The following is a 19,034-nucleotide window of genomic DNA, read 5'->3' as shown; positions in this document are numbered from 1 at the left end:
GCTATCTGTATGTGAATACTTTATCAGACTGAGCAACTGTCAGCTCAATGACAGAAGTTTTGAAAGATTATTTTGCCACACTCAGGAAAGGCAATGATTTTTCTGTTTTGAAATACACAATAGAAACAACAGGGTTTTTTATACTGTTATAGAAATCAAACATCGTACTGGCCAAGTGTTTGACTAGGAGGAGAACTCCACTAATGGGGGAACCTGAAATTGAAAATTGCGGCTTTAAGCCCTTAGCCTTCATTTACAAATTTATGCTTGCCAGGAAGCAAGGCAACTCCTTTCTCTATTTCTACCATACTTTAATGTATTAATTCATAACTGGAGGTCCCCTTAGGCAAAGTTAAGTCATCAATTTCTGGTGTCAACAAAGTCATGTGACAAATATTTCAATTTTCTACTCCAGGAACCAAATGCAATAGCATATTACAACTGAAATAATAGTATTATTTACTATAATCATGAAACAGTCAAATTGTTTAGGCAAATTTTTAAGACAAAAGACTGCTATCTGCATTGTAAAAATTTTATCAGACTTAGCAACTGTCAGCTCAATGACAGAAGTTTTCATAGATTATTTGTGTCACACATAGGAAAGACTATTTGTCTGATTTGTAATAAACAATAGAAACAACAGGTTTTTGATTATTTTAATTCTTTTCCTAAAGTCGACTGAATTGGTTAATATTGAAATGACTAACAGTTAATTGGCAAATATTTATGTGAACTTTGATGTCAGTGTCTGCCCTACTTACAATGCAATATGGCTACACCAGTCACCAGGTTTGTTTACAAAATGCACAATGTAGTATGTTCCACAATGTTAACCAAATCAACATATTTCTAATATCGGAAAACTCACAGTTTTACCAGGATAAATATGTGTCCGTTTTCTACGTAAGACCGAATTTCGAGTACAAATCTATCAATAGCCAGTCAAAATGTGTGATTTAACTTTTTGCTTACATGTCAACTACAGCCTACATATTTTATTTGACATTCGAACTTGTATTTACAAGCATTAATATGCAAATATTGTCATTATGATTTTAATTACTACTAGAATTCATAATTAACTCCCTGTCTCTGACCCTTACAACATCTCATAACTAGTTTATTATTTTATTTAACAATTAAAAGTGATGCATGTAAAGACAATCGTTTGATTCACTGTGATTCTGACATAGATGGCATCACACATAACTGCCATGATGCGGCATTACTTTGTCATTGATTTCCCTTAGATTGTCATGCTATTCACATTACCGTACTGCAATGGTGTTGCAATGGTAGACAATTTCCCTTATATTTGACTGATATGACCAGGCTTTACAATTTAACACAATTCATAGGTTTGGTTTTACCTGTGAATATGACATTTCAATTTGACACAACATCTGAAATCATTATAAATGTTAATAATTTACCTTGAAATATCAGAGGTAACAAACTCAATGTTCAATGATATCTTGTCAATTACTTACTGATGTAACAGCTTCAATGTCAGCACCAATACCAAGAAGATATTTTACCACTTCACTGCGACCACCCTCAGCAGCATATATCAGAGGTGTTTTATTGTCCTATAATTGAAAAGTTAAACAAATAGACACTTTTTTTATTGATCTACCGGTATAGTTGGGAGTTAAGCAGATAGATGTGTGTTCAATGCATGAGGTATATGTTAAGGTAAAGGGCGCGAATTCGGACGCGCACACGCTTAGAACGTTTTCTGCGCGATTTAACTCCAGCCTGCCGCAAATGGGTTATTTTGTAGCGCATGTATTTAACATCACCTGTCATTGTTGAAATTGCGCTTTTACCTAATTTTTGACCCAGTCTCTTAGAAATACATGTGACCTATAACCTTGTCATATTTTGACCCCCTAGAAGCTGGTTTTTATTCAATATGAGCGAAAAATTAACATTTCTCTCCCATTTACATGGCGCATATTACCCATTCACCTGGAGATATTGTAAAAAGTAGCGTGGTGACACCCTTTTATTAAAAGTGTAAACTAAATGGTATTATGTCAGGATTTTATTCGCCAAGTTTGGTCGAAATGACACCACTCAAAGCGACAGGAAAAAAGTTTGAAAATTATTTAGTGATGTAATTTCGATATCGTCATTTTGTAATCGATACTTATGTAAAAATTTCTTTACAAACATCATGAAAACAATACATTCGATAGATATGGATCTAAAGTCTTGGTATTTATTAAAATTAACTCATTTGCTAAGCTTTTTTATAATTGCTTTCTTTAGTTTAGATGAATTATATCATTTTTATTTATTTCTAACGACGCCATTTAAACGTCCGTTTCCATGGAAACGAGCTTGGTGACCCCCATTTTTTATTTTATTTTTGCACTTGCACAACGTCCAAGAATATTTATGCAAAGTTTCAGAAAATGACACCACAACTTAATTTTGACGTAATTCGTAGTACTTCACCTTAAAGCAGTAATGTTAGTATGTCAGATTTCACAGACTAGATTTTAGGGAGGAAATATATTGAATACTTAAAATATGTTAACTAATGGTCTTGATGTGATAGACATCTGCATTCTAATCATTTCAACAAAAACGAGAATGTCATCCAAGTGAGGCATAAATGTCTGATCTAAATGTACTGTAGACATACATATATTTAGCTCATGAGAGATGTAACTTTGGTTTGTTTTCATAACAGCTAAACTTGAAATAGCTCATATCTGTTCCAAAAAATAGGCGTTGTGTTCATTTTGCTGTGACTTCCTTCAGTCATCATGTTTTGATACTATTATCAGCTCTTTCTGTTGCATTTATGTCTAGTTTGAGCAAATAAGGTTATGTTTCCGTCAACACCTTGAACGATGTATCTTTAATTTTATATTATCTTATTTATCCTTAACTTGCGTTCCAAATAATAAAATCAGTAACGTATAGATAAGTACATTTTACATTTCAATTTATCAGGTCTTGCTGGGATTGAAAAATGCTTTTCAAATTAAACTTATTGTCATATAACAATATACCGGTAGTCCTGTGTTGATCACTGTCAATTGTTGATGAGGCTGAGACCACTGCTTATATCAAGCTATTTCCGTCTGAAACTTTATGAAACTGACCAATTCATGTTTTGTTGGAAAAAACAAAAGAGAGTGTAATACTTTGCCTGCATTCACAAATACCTAGGGTGGCTGGAAGAATTCAGGGTGGTGGGCTTTGAAAGTTCTGGGGGTGGTAGGGGAGTATGCATAATAATAGTCAAAAGATTATTTGGGTCATGATTCCTCCAGCTTCAAACAAATTCAAGCTGCACATATGTTTCGTAAAATAGGGATACCAATGTTTTGTAATTGGGGAAACACTGGTTCACAAAATATAATCATGATGCAGCCTTTAATTCACATGACCAAAAGACATGCATCTTGAAATGAAGTTCTTTGATATCGTTCTCTTAATGGCTTTTAGACACAATGTTGTTCTACAGATTAGAGATCCTCAGAGGCCTTAGGCCATGTTTACATAACCCATAGACTAATTGAAGGCCAGATGTTTGCAGCACCATGATGAATACATTGAGCTGCAGTGGACGGACATCCATCGATCTATCAATACGCACACACAAACACACACACACTATCGGTACATGCAGACAGGCCGACAGATAGACAGTCAGACAGACAGGCTGGCAGATAGACAGCCAGACAGTTATTCTTATCTACATATCACAAAATAAGAAACAAAACTTCTTACAAAATCTAAGCATTCCATGTACAGAAAATATAGGTATCATTGACTTGAAAAGGTTAAGATTGTTTAGTAAAATTAGGTGTTCAAATATTTAAGTTGGTCATATTTTGGAATAAAATTACCAGAAGGCATTTTACTATTCTGAAAAAAAAAACAATGACATCAATGATTATTTACATACCTGTCCTTTGACTTCTTTGTCAATACCAAGAGATTTGATAAAACACTTCACAATATCAAGGTGTCCTTTCCCAGCAGCAAGATGCACGGGCATTGAATTTTTCTACAAGTGAAATGAAAAATCATCGATGATAATTAATCCTGTAAAAGTAAATGTTAAAGAAATTGTTTACATAAATTAAAGATTGCATTGAAACAAATATTCATTGAACTCAATATTTTTATATCAGGCAGGGTGAATGTTTTGTGTAACAGTGTAGGGCATTGGTAATACATTATTTTAAGGTGATGAACGAACATGATGCCACCAAACTCAAGAAAGACAGAGCTTAAGTGGATCTTAAACAACTGACATTCATGTAGAATCATAATTAAACTTATCAACTGTTATGTATTGGTAGCGTAAATATTTTCCAGAGTTACGATAATTGTACTCAAGCTTAGGAGCTTAGAGAGTTCAGAGATTATTGAAATCTGCTCTGATCCTTTTCGTAAAAAATGGGATGGCTGATATCTGACATCCTCATCGGTTTTTTTTCCGAATTCATTTTCAAATTATGTATGACTCATATTCTGAGCAAAATAAATTGAAATTTAATATGTTGATCAGGAGTGGTTTTAAAAAGGTAACAAAAATTATTTATAAATTGTTTGCATACACAACACAGTCTGATATCAAAATCATTACATTTTTGAGAAGTGTACGTGTTGTGCTTCATCCTTTCAGGTGTACAAAGTTTCATTTAAAGTTGATCTCAGGTGATTGAACCATGTCATAAATTGTCAAGAAAGCTCGCTAATTATATACATAACTTAACATATTTGTAATTATCCTTCAATCCAAATACTTGAATGAATTAGTTACAAGAAAATCATTGGTTCATGAGTGTAGTTAATAAAAAGAAAACAGTACCCCCTGAAAGACTTATACAGTTCTTCATTAAAACACCGAACAGATCACATCTGCAACTTAAAATACCTTGAAGGGGCAGTGGCGTAATTTTTAGGTATTATTCAATTTATTTCTTTTTAAACAGAAAATGTACCTTTGTCCTCCTTTTAGATTTACAAGTTGATTTTGTGTCTATCAAAGTACAAGTTGATGATGAGGCTAAGAGGCTAAGTCCCTGATGGTTGTTTGTGATTATATCATGTTTACTATGCCATCAGCACAATGCAAAACAATTCTAATTTAGATGACTTATAATGACATAGTCAAGCAGCTTTGGTGAGAAGCATTACCAAGATGGACTTTTGGAAAAAACAAATTTCAAAAAGAAGTGGTTAGGCACCAGCAGTCTTTGAACTGATAAAATGAAGAAATATATCCATACATTTTGTAGATATTCTGCCTCTACCGGTACATGCACAAAAGAAATGGAATAAAAGTTTCTTCTCCATGAACCTAATGACCTTTAGTTTTCACTGTTTTATTTCTACTTGCAAATACTATCATCAATGTTTTATAATAGATAATATTGGTAATGGATATCAAACATCTGTTTTTCATTTCAATATGTTATATTAAGTAGATTGAACATTCCATACCGTATATGGCAGTGTTTTCTAACAAAGTGTGATGGTGACCATTTGCTAAGATAAGTAGTGCTTATCTGCTACTTATTTTTGAAAAGATGAATACGACACGCTATCAAAACAAGCGACCTAGCGGCCGATATAGCTCCGCTGTGTTTATGTAGAGAATAACTATTTTTGACACATGTTGATGAATAAGGTGGAAATCTTTGATAGCTCAATGCAGTGGCCAGAAAAAAGTGGCTAAAATAGCTGCAAAAATACACAATCGAAGATTTCATCATACTTTGAATATATCACATTGGATCATTCCTAAGAACATGTCAACCAAAGCTATCTGATGAGTAGTTTTTTGGAGAATAAAATTTTCTGACCAAAAATGGCAACAATTGCCCCAAAAATAAAATTTGCAGATTTAATCATAATTTCAAATGATCAAATTTAGTTCATCTATAGAAATCTGTATACCTAATTTCAAAGCTGTTAGACCAGTACTTTTTGAGAAACACATTTTTCAACCAAAAATGGAAAAAATTGACCCAAAAATTCAACATTACAGATTTCATCATAATTTCAATAAATATTATTTAGTTCATCTATAGAAACCTATATACCAAATTTCAAAGCTATCAGATGAGACAAGAGTAGTTTTGAAATACACATTTTTTGACCAAAAATGGCAAAAACTGCCCCAAAATTACAAATTGCAGATTTTATCATAATTTCAATAATATCATTAAGGTGACCTGTAGGAACCTGTATACCAAATTGCAAAGCTATCAGATGAGTAGTTTTGAAAATACACATTTTTTGACCAAAAATGGCAAAAATTGCCCCAAAAATACAAAATTGCAGATTTCATCAGAAATTCAATATATATTACTTAGTTCATCTGTAGGAACCTCTATACAAAGTTTCAAAGCTATCAGATGAGTAGTTTTGAAAATACACATTTTTTGACCAAAAATAGCAAAAATTGCCCCAAATATACAAAATTACAGATTTCATCAGAAATTCAATATATATTACTTAGTTCATCTATAGAAACCTGTATACCAAATTTCAAAACTATCAGACCAGTACTTTTTGAGAATACATTTTTTGACCAAAAATGGCAAAAATTGCCTTAAAAATGCAAATTTGCATATTTCTGCACAATTTTAACAATCTGAAATAGATCATCCCTAGGGACATATGTATCAAATATCAAAGCTATTTGACTGGTAGTTTTGAAGAAAGATTTTTTTACCCAAAAATGACAAAAATTGCCTTAAAAATACAAATATGCAAATTTCACCACGATTTGAACAAATCTGACTGAAGTCACCCTAAGTAAACTGCATATCAAATTTCAAAGCAATCAGACAAGAGTTTTCAGAGAAGAAGATTTTTTACCAAAAACACCAAAAAATGCCCCAAAAATAGGAATATGCAAATTTCACCACGATTTGAACAAACTGAAGTGAGGTCACCCAAAGTGAGCTGCATATAAAATTTCAAAGCAATTGGACTTGCGGTTTCAGAGGAGAAGGCAATTGTTGACGGACGACGACAACGACAACGGACAACGACGGACGCCGCCGGAAAATCAACCTATTTGATAAGCTCCGCGTCGCTGACAGCGGAGCTAATAAGAAATGTCTATAGAAATCTTTACCTCAAAGTTAACCAAATTATGGCTCTTCCTTGGAACCTGAGATCCAAATATCTGTGAAGTGTTTGTCATGTCTACAGTGATTGCACGCATTGAGGATGGTTTGATGAGCCTTATTTGCAGTGCACAGTTTGGTGTAATAAACAGTCTTAATACATAATAAAGATGGTACATACAATGGAATTAAGTCATATGTATTGAATATAGATACAAGGAGGTAAATCACGTACTAGCTCCACTGATTGAAAGAACACAACATAATTACATATTCATGAACACTGACAGTATGCTGTGACCACATTTTATCAGAGTGACATAAAGTAAAATTATTCGCCAAGATCTCAAATATATTAGGTACATTATATTGTACTCCAATGAGATTACATATAACCATTCAAAATCCTTTTTCAATATCTACAGATTGATGTGATAGACTCAACAATACATTTTCTTATGGCACATCTATGGTAAAAGAAGATGAGAAATTAGAGTTTATTTTATGATAAATTACAGTTTTTTTCCATTAACTGTAAAGTTATAGGCCATTTTCACCATATTTAAATGCCACCTATCAGAATTCCTCACTCAGTACTGGCTTCACCTCTACTGTCAAAAAGTGTTCCTGTTTATTTGAGGAATTTATGCCCTTTGGGATCAGATAAGTACCCTCATACAGCATGGTTAATAGGCATTTGTATGCAGTTACTGCACAATGGGCAGATTTTACCTTAAAGCCTACAGCTTTGGGCCAGAATTCAGCGCTTATATACACCAGGAGTTAAATCTGATATTTCAAACAAATTATACAATTGATATACGGTAGTAAAGGGAAATAGAATGACAGATTTATGAGTTATATTCAAGCACCATGGCCATGTGGAGCTGCAATTTGGGAGACAATTATGATTACCGGAAAAATTGACATGTCAACTCTAAATGCAGTGTCTATAATCAAGCTGAATAGAACATATTATTAATTCACATTTTATTGTTCTCAGGTCACTAAATTTAACGTTGATTTGATCTTTTCAACATGCAGACTATTCAACATGCAGATATAAAAAACACTAAAAATTTCCTCCAAGTACAACTCAACTAGTTGAAAGCTAACTAGAAACCGCGGCCCACCCTTGTCGGCTGTCAGTGTGGCATAAAGTTGATATCGACCTACTCCTAATTCACTTGCCTCAAGCAGTAAGATCATGGCATAAATAAATTAAAAATCATATAACTTTACAATAAATGTGATTGTTTGCATTATTACCTCTATTTATTATTTTTTGTCAATTCAGTGGTGAAATTGCAAAGTATTATTAACATGAAGAAATCACTGTGCAGCTATAACTGTCATGGGATCAACTGAAAATTTGCTAGAATATGTCACGTGACGAGAAAATAGATACAACTAGTCCTCACTGAGTTGACAAAAGTGACGAGAGGGTATTTTTGAAAAGATATTTCCAAGAGAAAAATCAATTTACAGGACACAAGTCTTAAATAATAAGGACTGGTGCACTTTGACATACTCTTAATGTTGTCTTATAGAAATTACTTCAAATATGCTCAAGTCTGAAATTTGTCAGCGATAAATGAAAGTTGCCACAAATAGAGCACACATTTTAATCTGCACATGCATCGTTTCTGCAGGTGTTGTGTCGTGTAGACATTAAAATTGTTTTGATACGACGAAGTGTGAACATGCAAGAATAAAATGTTTGGATTTCGGTTGATCAAGCAACGATTTACAAGGTTTTAAACTCCAATGCCATGTTATCTTAATAATTAAACTTTAGGAAAAAAGTCATCACAACAAACCCCTACAGTGGTTAAGAAAAATCACACACACACGCAAACACTCAGTTTTTAATGATACATATTATGCCTTATACATTTATACCTTTGTTGATGATAACTCCAAAAATTAGACCCACTAGCCAATCCATTATAACGATGTAAGTTGTACTTAATCATCAGGGCGAATAAGCTCAAGTTCCCATAGAAAACAATGGAGTCTAATGTACTGAACACATTGCACACCTCTCACTGGTTCAAATTCATCAATCCTTTGACGGTCATGCAAAATTCCTATGATTTAAATTTTTGAATTTCGTGACGAAACTTATAATATGTAATTTGCATGGAATTTTTCCAATCACTGAAATAAACTCCTGCCCCTAATAAAATGGCGATCTGACAGCGTTTATGCAGAAATTGACGTATTTGAATCAGTCAGCGTCTGTCTTGTAAGTCGTACAGACCAAATACCTGTCATGTTGTTTTAATGTATACGCAATTTGGGTGAATATGAATGATGAAAATTGCATTAAAAAGGGAAAAATCACAGAACAGAGGCCAACACAGTGCAGAGCCTCCAATGTTATCGTGTAGTGAACATTATCGATCGATATTCTTTTATCGTAAATTGGTACAGTGTTGTCTTGCACGCTCGCATGTCGTTCCAAGCTCACAATGGCGCCAAACTTGGCTAAAGTCCGGGGCTAAAGTGCGCTAAAATATGCTGAAAGTATCACTAAAAATTTAATAAAGTTGTCGATTTAATTTCAGTACAAGAAACCAACTAAGACGTTGACGTTATTGGCATATAAGTCAATGTAGGGGTTATCGTGGAAATATTCTCGATGTGACCTGAACACACGAGCAACACGTGCGTGCAGATTTCGATCGATATTCTAATGAAAATAAATTGATACAATGTTCTCTGTCGTCAATGGCAACTGACTGAAAGCGCTTTCAGATAGGACATGAGCTTTGCGGAATAGTTCCCACACAGGCATAATTTGCTGGTAATAATAGTTGAGAACAGGCCATGTTGGAGTCAGCAGTTGTCATATTGCTTGCTATATATTATTGTACATATCCAATTTCAGCAATCATGATAGTACAAATACTGAGTGATTCAAACGGCATCTTGCCATGACAGAGTATTTCCAATATCAACTGAGTGATACACATATGATGCCCCTCTTGTACCCAGTCTGAAAACTGCATACTAATTGTCTCTGAACATACACTAACATAATGCAACCTTACAGATGTATAACACAGCTATGAAAAATTCAGTAAGTTCACTTTACCAAAACACCTTAGCAGCATATTGAACATGTACCTTTAACTATGTGCACAACATTACTGCTACAACAAGATGCATTGTGTGAAAGTGTTAATCAACGCGCTATCAATGCAGGAGTGTCCAATGCACAATTAAATGTAATTAAGCATTGGTAGAATCATCTGAGTCTTTTCATTTCTCATGTGTTTTATATGATATATTATCTTGTAACCAAGATTGTCTGTTAATTGACATACTGTATTCCTACAAATTGATCAGGGTATGTATTTTCTTGATCTTTATTTCAATGAGCTAGGCATGTAATTTTATCATTTAAATACTTTATATCACACAATTTATCAATGAAAATACTTTCATATATATGTGCTAAGTGTCACATATTTTTCTTGCTTACTTATTATTAACAATCACTCTTCAATGGATCAGACTTAATTGTCTGAGTATTACCATGATATTGGTTTTCCTCATTACAGTCTACTATTCTGGCACTCTATTGGTATCGATGCATTGTATAAAATCCGGAAAAGTATGTGTATATAGTCAATCTTTCTTGAAGTAAGTCATACAGAGAACAAATCCGACAGTGATCCGACAGCCATGATTCAAGTTTTCAAACATATTCACATGGCTGAGCAATTTCACTTAACTTTTAATATAGTTTATTATGTATATGTATAATGATTCATGATCAAAATTTTATTCTTTTAAACAACAATCTTTTATAGCATTATATATCTCTGAAAAGAAAAAGAAAGCAAAAAGCTGCCAGAGTCTCACCCTAATAGGTTGCAACAGTGTTATACTGACCATAAGGCCCAAGACTTGTATACATTTCTGACTCCTGAATCAGCAAGGCAGATGTCCAATGAAGAAAATACTACTATTCTATATAAGAAAAATGTTATACTAGGGAATAACTGATTTATCATGCAGTCAGGCAAGAATGTTAAATGTGCATTAATATGATGGTAAACAAGATCTGTGTGTTACAAAACTACAATGCCACTGTGAATTCACAAAAATGCATGTATCTCCCATGTATCTTTAGTCAATGTACCGTCCGTCTGTTCATCGCTAAAATGTTCTGTAATCGTTGCATTGCTATGTTTAGCTACAGATAAATGTTCGTTGAGTACTGATTCATACTGATTTCACTTTCGTTTCACAACAGTTACAGTAAGTGCTGAGATTTTTGCAGATTGTCGCCCGTCGCCGCCGTTGGTATGTAAACGACATACGGCGAGCTGTCCGCTGTTTGACATTTGATCATTATTAATTTAATAATCATAAATGTATATGCATTTGTTTTGCTTCAAGTTTTCAACTTTTTGTCTCTTTTCAAATAATTATTGATGTCTTTCATCAAATTGCGATGTTTAAATGTGTGGTCAAACGGTAAAGACTTATACTCTTCCCTGAACGATTTGTATTTTTCAGAATGCATAGTGAGGAAGGGACAAGAAATTCAGAGAACAGAAAGCCAAATCGCAGCCTATGACAGTAATGTAAATGTTACATGAAACTTCTCGAGTCAAAAGAAAATCTCTTGAAGATACTTGTGGCATGAAATGAACATGGCATTTAAAATAAATCGTACCACAATTTGAATTTAATCTTTTTTTCTCTATGTCTTTTTATTTAATAATAACTTTATTTGCGCTGACCATTTTTTCTTGTGAAACTGGTATTTCAGAGCTTAGTTGGATAAAACACATCTTGTGCTTTCCACAGTCTGTCAGGTTTTCAACGGTGTCACTAACATTGGCCATGTTTACACAAGCGATTTTACAACTTCTGTGTACATATCTGAGCTGAACGTATTATATCGTTGGAAAAGATAAAAACGTTGAAACTTATGGTACAATACAAGAAATTTTGTTGTCACTTAATTGTGTTGCTTCTTTGGTTTTCAGTATCTCTCGTCTATTTAATAATGTATTTCGTTTTCTTACTGTTGCTGAAATTGGTAAAAGTTTATCCCAGAGCTGACTGCTGTGGAATTATGCCAACTTATGAAGGAAATTTTGTAGTTTGCGGCAAATCTGCAGTAACATGCAAAATAATTTGCCGCAAATTTTACCTACTCCTGGTAGCTGTCCTGCAAGATGCCACAATTTTCTGTGAAGTTCCTGCACAGTCTTTCAGGTACTCTGTAGTTCAAAGGGCTATTGTGCAAACACAGGCTTCAAGTTCCACATTTCCAACACAAAGTTACTGCAGTTACTGTTTTCAGCATTTCTTGCACTATATATTTGCTCAGTGCAGCTAATGTGTAAAATGCGAAAGAATCACCTTACAGCAGAGCTGCTGCAACTTGTTGTATTGTTGCACAGTTCCTGCACAAAGCTACCGCACAGTTACTGTTTTCATTGCTTCTTGCACCTGTGCGGCAGCAACTAATTTGCATGAGAAAAAATCGCCTTACAGCAGAGCTGCCGCAACCTGCTGTATATTGCTGCACAGTTCCTGCACAAAGCTGCCGCACAGTTACTGTTTTTGTCATTTCTTGCGCCTGTGCGGCAGCAGCTAATTTGCATGCGAAAAAGTCGCCTTACAGTTGAGTTACAGTAATTGTCTGTTGCACTAGTGCCGCACCTGTGCAGGAACACTGTGCAGCAGGCCAAAAATTTTCATAAGGGTAGTTATTGTTGGATCATTGAGTTTGCAAGATCTCACAACAATGCTAGCATTTATTTATGTTGTCGAATTTTTCTTCGTTTTTGGTAAAAATGTTGTTCCAAAAGAACCGATTGCCAGTCTGAGAATACTTTGAAACTTTTAGTTCCCTAGAGATACTGTTAAAATTATCATGTAATAATTAATATATAGGCTACCATTATTTTGATAATATTGTTGTCATTTGGTCAAAATATAGTTTTATGTACTGCACTACTACTGTCTGTCATCATTTTTGTGAAAATATGTTCCGATGTCACTGGCTAATAACTGAAATTTTCTCTTTAGGTTCCCGTAATGATGTTACTTGTAGATACCATTCTGAAATATGGCACATTGTGCAATACTTTATATTTTCTTTTATAGCAATATTGTTTATTTTACTGAGAGTACAACTACAGATATTAGAATTTTAGAAGCTCTCAATATGCTGTGTTGGTGTCAATATAATGCTAAGTTTATTAGTGAACAATGTAAATATACTTTTTTATGTTCATAACAGATTAAGATAAGATCTAAAAGAATACATGAATCTATCATTTTATTATAATAAATGCACAGCAGCCAACTGTACTCGATTTTCCCTTCTTAAGATCAACTGCAAGTAAGAATTTCAAAGCATATGGCTCTGGACGGAAAATTTAAAGAGTTTTTTGACTTACTGATGACCATATTAGATCACAAAACAAACTGACATATTGTTGTATGCCTTGGAAAAGGGGTAAAATGAGAATCGATACCAGGAACATTAAGACACTGCTATCTTGTGATAGAGTATCATCTAAAGTGATATTGCTTTGATACAACCAACAACTTGTGAGTCCATGCATATATTTAACACTACGATGCAGATTAACATCAAAGCATATAACAAATGCTTAACCAGTGATATTTTAAGATATTTTCCACTCAGGCTAAATAACTGGTTATCTTAAAATACAGTGGTTTCTTTCCCAAGACAATATAAATGAAAATTGTGTGGTTATCTCCACTGCACATCCATTGACTGTGAGAGACAATATTTTATCCAAAAAAATAACAGAAAAAATGAACAAATTTGTGATAGTTCATGTGGTACTTCAACTTTAATTATTTGGATATTGTAAATCATACTCTTTTGAGAACTTGGGTAAGGTTATCTCAATTGGTTGCAGCATATTTGAAAAATACATCCTAAAGGTTGGTATGTATACAATCGGTAAACAGTGGAAGTGCCACACTTATCTCTTCCTGCTTGAGGAGATAGTTACACTTACCTTTGTAAGAGCTTCTATGTTTGCCTTAGCACCGATGAGAATCTCTGCAACATCTTTATGGCCAAATTGGGCAGCCAGGTGCAGGGCAGTGGCCTCATCCTGAAGAGTGAAATATGAAAACAATGAAGTACAGGTATTTGTATCAATAGTTATGGTTATAAATTCAGAAGCCATCAACAATATAGATCACTGGTATAATTGGTAGACCTGATGGACAAAAATTCTCACAAATGAAATTATGTAGCATGATTATATAAGAACTAGTCTTTTTTTGAACTCTTTATAAAATGTAATGTTACTTGAGTAGGCACAATCCCCCTGTGCAATGAATGATATACTGTTGCATTGTGATTATTTTCTATTCCAGAACATATTTATCTATTGAAAAAAAAATAATTGTAAAACCAAACAAAGATACAAAGCAACTCATTCCCCTTTGGTCAGAAACAAATAGCCTTCAAACATTTTCTTGATGAGTCAAGAGAGATAGCACAAAACTCATTATGATGGATCAAGATGGCAAACAGGCGTGTTTTGTTGACGCAGTGTCTTCAAAGGTGTTTTGTCAAAATGATATAGTACACAAAAGGAGAATCAAATATACTTTGTCTTTCATAGATGGTGATTACTTTAGTTAGGATTGCTATGCACTTTGCTAGTATCAAACATTTAACTTTTGAACAAACCAATATCAGATTGAACCATTTTACCTGTTGTTTTATCACAGTGGTAGGTGGGAAGATGACAGTATGTTTACTGTTCTAGTGTACACAAATGTTTATAATCTCTCATCATTTGAATGATGGGAAAATGAAGTTCATCCAATGGTTACTGTAATCTTTCCATTAACATTATTCATTACCAATGTTAGATGGGACTTTGCTTTCTGAATAATATCATCAGAACCAAACAAAAGTACTTTGAATGTATTTTATTTTTTAACCATTTGACAGGTGTAATTTTTTCCCTCCAAAATTTTAGTGCAACATTTTACCACTTTTTGTGATTTTTTCTGTAATTTTTAAGATAATATTAGACCAAATGGACCTCAAATTTTTTTGCTACAGTTTTGGATCAAAATTTTGTAAATCTGAACTAAAAATTCATTGGTTATATTTTATCAAGGTGACAGAAATTGACTTTGGGGCTCAAAGGGTTATATTATAAAAAAAAACCCATATAAGTAGGCAATGTTACAGTTTTGAAAATATTATTAGGCATTTTTGTTGAACTCTAGGAAAGCACTCCTCATAGTTTAGCCAGCTTTCTATTTTCATATTTAAAAATAGTGACAAAGTGTGTTTTAATTGTCTTGCCTTTTAAGTAGTCTGTCTGTCTGTTTGTATGGAAATGAAAATTATAAAAATTAGGAAAAAATAAAGTTGTTTTGAGAGTATTTTAGGCTTTGATATAAAATTCCGATTAAAAACTCCTAAAAGCATTGTCTTCTCTAAATTTGAGTGTTTGATGAGTTAAGATGTACATGATACAGTTCACGCTGCAATTTACGTTAAACCCTCAACATTCACTTACAAATCTAAGCGTACCAGGGTATACGTCCAACTCCTCTTACACACATTTGCCATGCTTAAAACATATTTGTTTATAACCAAATGTCCCCTTAGGCAATTGTTCAAGTTTTGATGTTAACAAAGTCACTTGACAAATCATACAATCTCCTACTCAATAAACCCACTGTTACTGCATATGAGAACGACAATGATAATATCATACTCTAATTAGCGAAAAGTCAAATTGTTCGAGCACATTATTATTTCAAATCAAACAGACAGCTATTTTTACTGTGACTATCTTTAATTTATCAGACTAAGCGACTGTCTCAATGACCAACGTTTTGAAAGCTATTTGTGCCTGCATGCACACACAGGGAAGATGATGATTTTTCTGAATTGAAATAAATGATAGAAACAGCAAATTTTAGATTTTTCTTTCATTTGACTGAATTTTGTTAACATTTAACTGGTTAACGGTCAATAAACTGTAGACTTTGACCTCAGTGCGTGCCTAACCAATGATACAAGTGGCTATAGCAGTCCCCAGGTTTGTTTACAAAATGATAATTGTAGGATGTTCCAAGTTGTCATATCTTTAATGTGGGAATCCGATAGCTTTTCCAGGACAAATCTGCATAAATCAGTTTTCTTCCTAAATAAAACCAATTTTTCAGCAACTCTTTCTCTAGTCAGCCAAAATAAGTGAGCAAACTTTATACTTATAGTTATATGTCAACTATAACACACATAATTTTATTAGACATTGGAGCTGGTTATTATTAAAAGTATTGATATGTGAATATTATCATATACCAATGACCGTATCCGTTTCTCCTCTCACGCGTCGTGACGTGGAACGTAAAACATCAGTCTGATACGGCATGTTATACGTCATCAATTGTTGTTTATTTCTGATTTCGATGTTATGATGTTCATCTTGCATTTAACGATCAAATCCATCTTTTTCACTTCAATCAAAATTTACCAATATAAAACGAAACATATAACTAGTACATATGAATTTAACGTTCCTTTATTTCAGATCTAAAGAGAGTTACAGGACAGGTTGTTGTAGAAAATTAAAAGTTGATGTTTACAATCTGTCGTATTTCGCGCTACTTCGTCGTTCCTGTTCAAGTCAGCCATGTTTCAGCAAGAGTTATTAAAGTGAATTCAAACTTACAATATTGTCCATGTAATAATTTTCCACCAGCACACCAGGACGGTGACAAAAATAAGTAAATTGGCTCCATTCCTTTTCTGAACTGCGGTAAATTGCGCTGAAATAATCCTGTTTAGACTGTATACAATCGACACAATGCGATCGACGACTTGATCAGCTGTTGTAAACAAACATGTATCAACGCACTCCGACCAACGGCAGAATATAAAAACATATTCCCTTCGAAAGACTGACAAAAACTTATAAAAATTTTTTAATTTTAATTGGCTTTTACATAAATATACGGTCATGGGCATATGACAAATCGGTTATCCCACGATATCAGTGCTTGGTTGGGACGTATTGCCACTCGTAAGGGTGCGCGCCGCATCACACTTGTCTTTGACTCGTGTGATGCTGCTCGCACCCTCACCCGTGGCAATACGTCCCAACCAAGCACTGTCTTTGACTCGTGTGATGCTGCTCGCACCCTCACCCGTGGCAATACGTCCCAACCAAACGCTGATATCGTGGGATAACCTCATATAGTTTTAATTACAGCAATTTCATTTACCTAAAATATCTGGAATTTAGGCATCTAGACTAGACCTATTCTTCTTATTTTTGAACTTCCCATGTTATGCATTGCGTATTCAAAAAACTAATTTTAAGTGGTAAAGAATGCCTCCTCATTTTACTGTCAAAAGATTTAAGCTTTTTGCTCAGTATGTATACACATAAAACAATTAATGCAAATAATTTATCCTTTTCAGTATTTCCTGACAAATTGATGTCATAATAACAAAACAATCATATGGTAGAAATCAGATTCCAAAGTCATGTAGAAAGATTATTTTCCAGTAATTGTAAGTGATAATTTCATACTGAATATATCCTAAGACAAACATTCAAAGCAACAAACAAGGAAAAGACAATGGTTAGGGAAAAAATCATATAGCTTGTTTACTACCTCTCCTTTAAATCATTAATATTTACTTAGCGAAGGTTTAAAAGCTCCTTTGTGAAAAAGAAAATTATTTAAGGGAAACAATTGGCTTTTTAAAATACCAATGTTTGTTTATCATTTATTATTTCCATTTACAAAAATCCACATTTGATGTTCAGTCACTTGACTTTATGTAGTCATCAGTATCACACACTGCCTGCTATGGTGCATAGATGTTATTTTTCCCATATTGAGTTATTTTTCTTTATATTTCTTTAAGCCTAACATTATTTTTTTCTCGCAAAAAGAAAAAAAAAAGAAAAAAAAATCCTAAATGATTCCACATTGAAACTGTTGAACTACTTTTGGGATAATATCGTTACTATGTCAGTAAGTTGCCAATCATTTCTTTTCTTTGGTCACTTGAGAGAGGAACAGTACTCCCGTTCACATAAGAGGTAAGTACTGGATGATTGCTACGTCTACACATACCTTCCACAAAGTTTTATATGAATTACAAAGACTGCATTAGACATTTCAACTGACCAATAGCTCGTGTTTATGAAAATGATGTGTAATTCCTTTTAACTACTCAGATGTTACACTTGGTGCGTTTTCATTGTTTGGATGATTATTCCCACAGCTCATCGAAATGCTGATTTGATAACTTGACTTTTGAAAGCTCAGCATGCATCATAGATGCAGAATCTTGATCCCTGTTGTTGTAGAGATAACTGTATGTGTATATGGTCTACAGCATGCAAGTACTAGCTTATGCCTAACTGGGCAATTCAGGCAGTTAAGTCTATATTTACAAATATGAACCTCATTTGGCAACAAAACTTAAAACATAAGGAATTTGCTGAATGCTATTTGCAAAATAAAAACTAACCAACATTTTAATTTAATCAATTACTAGAAAACATGCTGCTAAAGTAGTTCACAAGTATTCTGCATCATTGAATGCATTTATTAAATGGCAAAATATCATGAGCAAACCTAACATAAATAGACACAAAATTTCATTCTAAATTGTTGTTTAAAAACACATTCAAGCTGTTAAACGAACTCACAAGTATGGCTACAATGGTGGGAACATGGCATTTAAATTTAGATACAGATATGCAAGTGGGTGGTGACTCAAAGGGTGTGACGCAAGTAGATGAGATAGCAATGAATGAGGGAAGGAAGCAGGCATAGATTGTGTTACATCTAAGGTAAATATTGTGAGTGATAAGGTGAAACAATGTGTGACAGGCCTGCACGGAT

The 19,034-nt window shown here is 33.6% G+C and overlaps 1 long non-coding RNA gene and 1 pseudogene across 1 annotated transcript in view; one reads left to right on the top strand and one right to left on the bottom strand.

Moving 5' to 3' along the window:
• Positions 1-19,034, top strand: part of LOC139123704 (ubiquitin-conjugating enzyme E2 Z-like) — a 585,434-nt pseudogene that overhangs the window by 215,675 nt on the left and 350,725 nt on the right.
• The window catches only part of LOC139123620 (uncharacterized), a 39,313-nt gene continuing 34,422 nt past the window's right edge, over positions 14,144-19,034 (bottom strand). The window contains exon 2 of the long non-coding RNA XR_011549733.1: positions 14,144-14,242. This is a non-coding gene — a long non-coding RNA (uncharacterized lncRNA). The remainder of the gene's footprint in view (positions 14,243-19,034) is intronic.

Source organism: Ptychodera flava, assembly GCF_041260155.1.
Source record: "Ptychodera flava strain L36383 chromosome 23 unlocalized genomic scaffold, AS_Pfla_20210202 Scaffold_23__1_contigs__length_28996876_pilon, whole genome shotgun sequence".
NCBI lineage: Eukaryota > Metazoa > Hemichordata > Enteropneusta > Ptychoderidae > Ptychodera > Ptychodera flava.
Note: the sequence above shows the minus strand (reverse complement) of the source record. Positions and strands in the feature narration are given on the sequence as shown.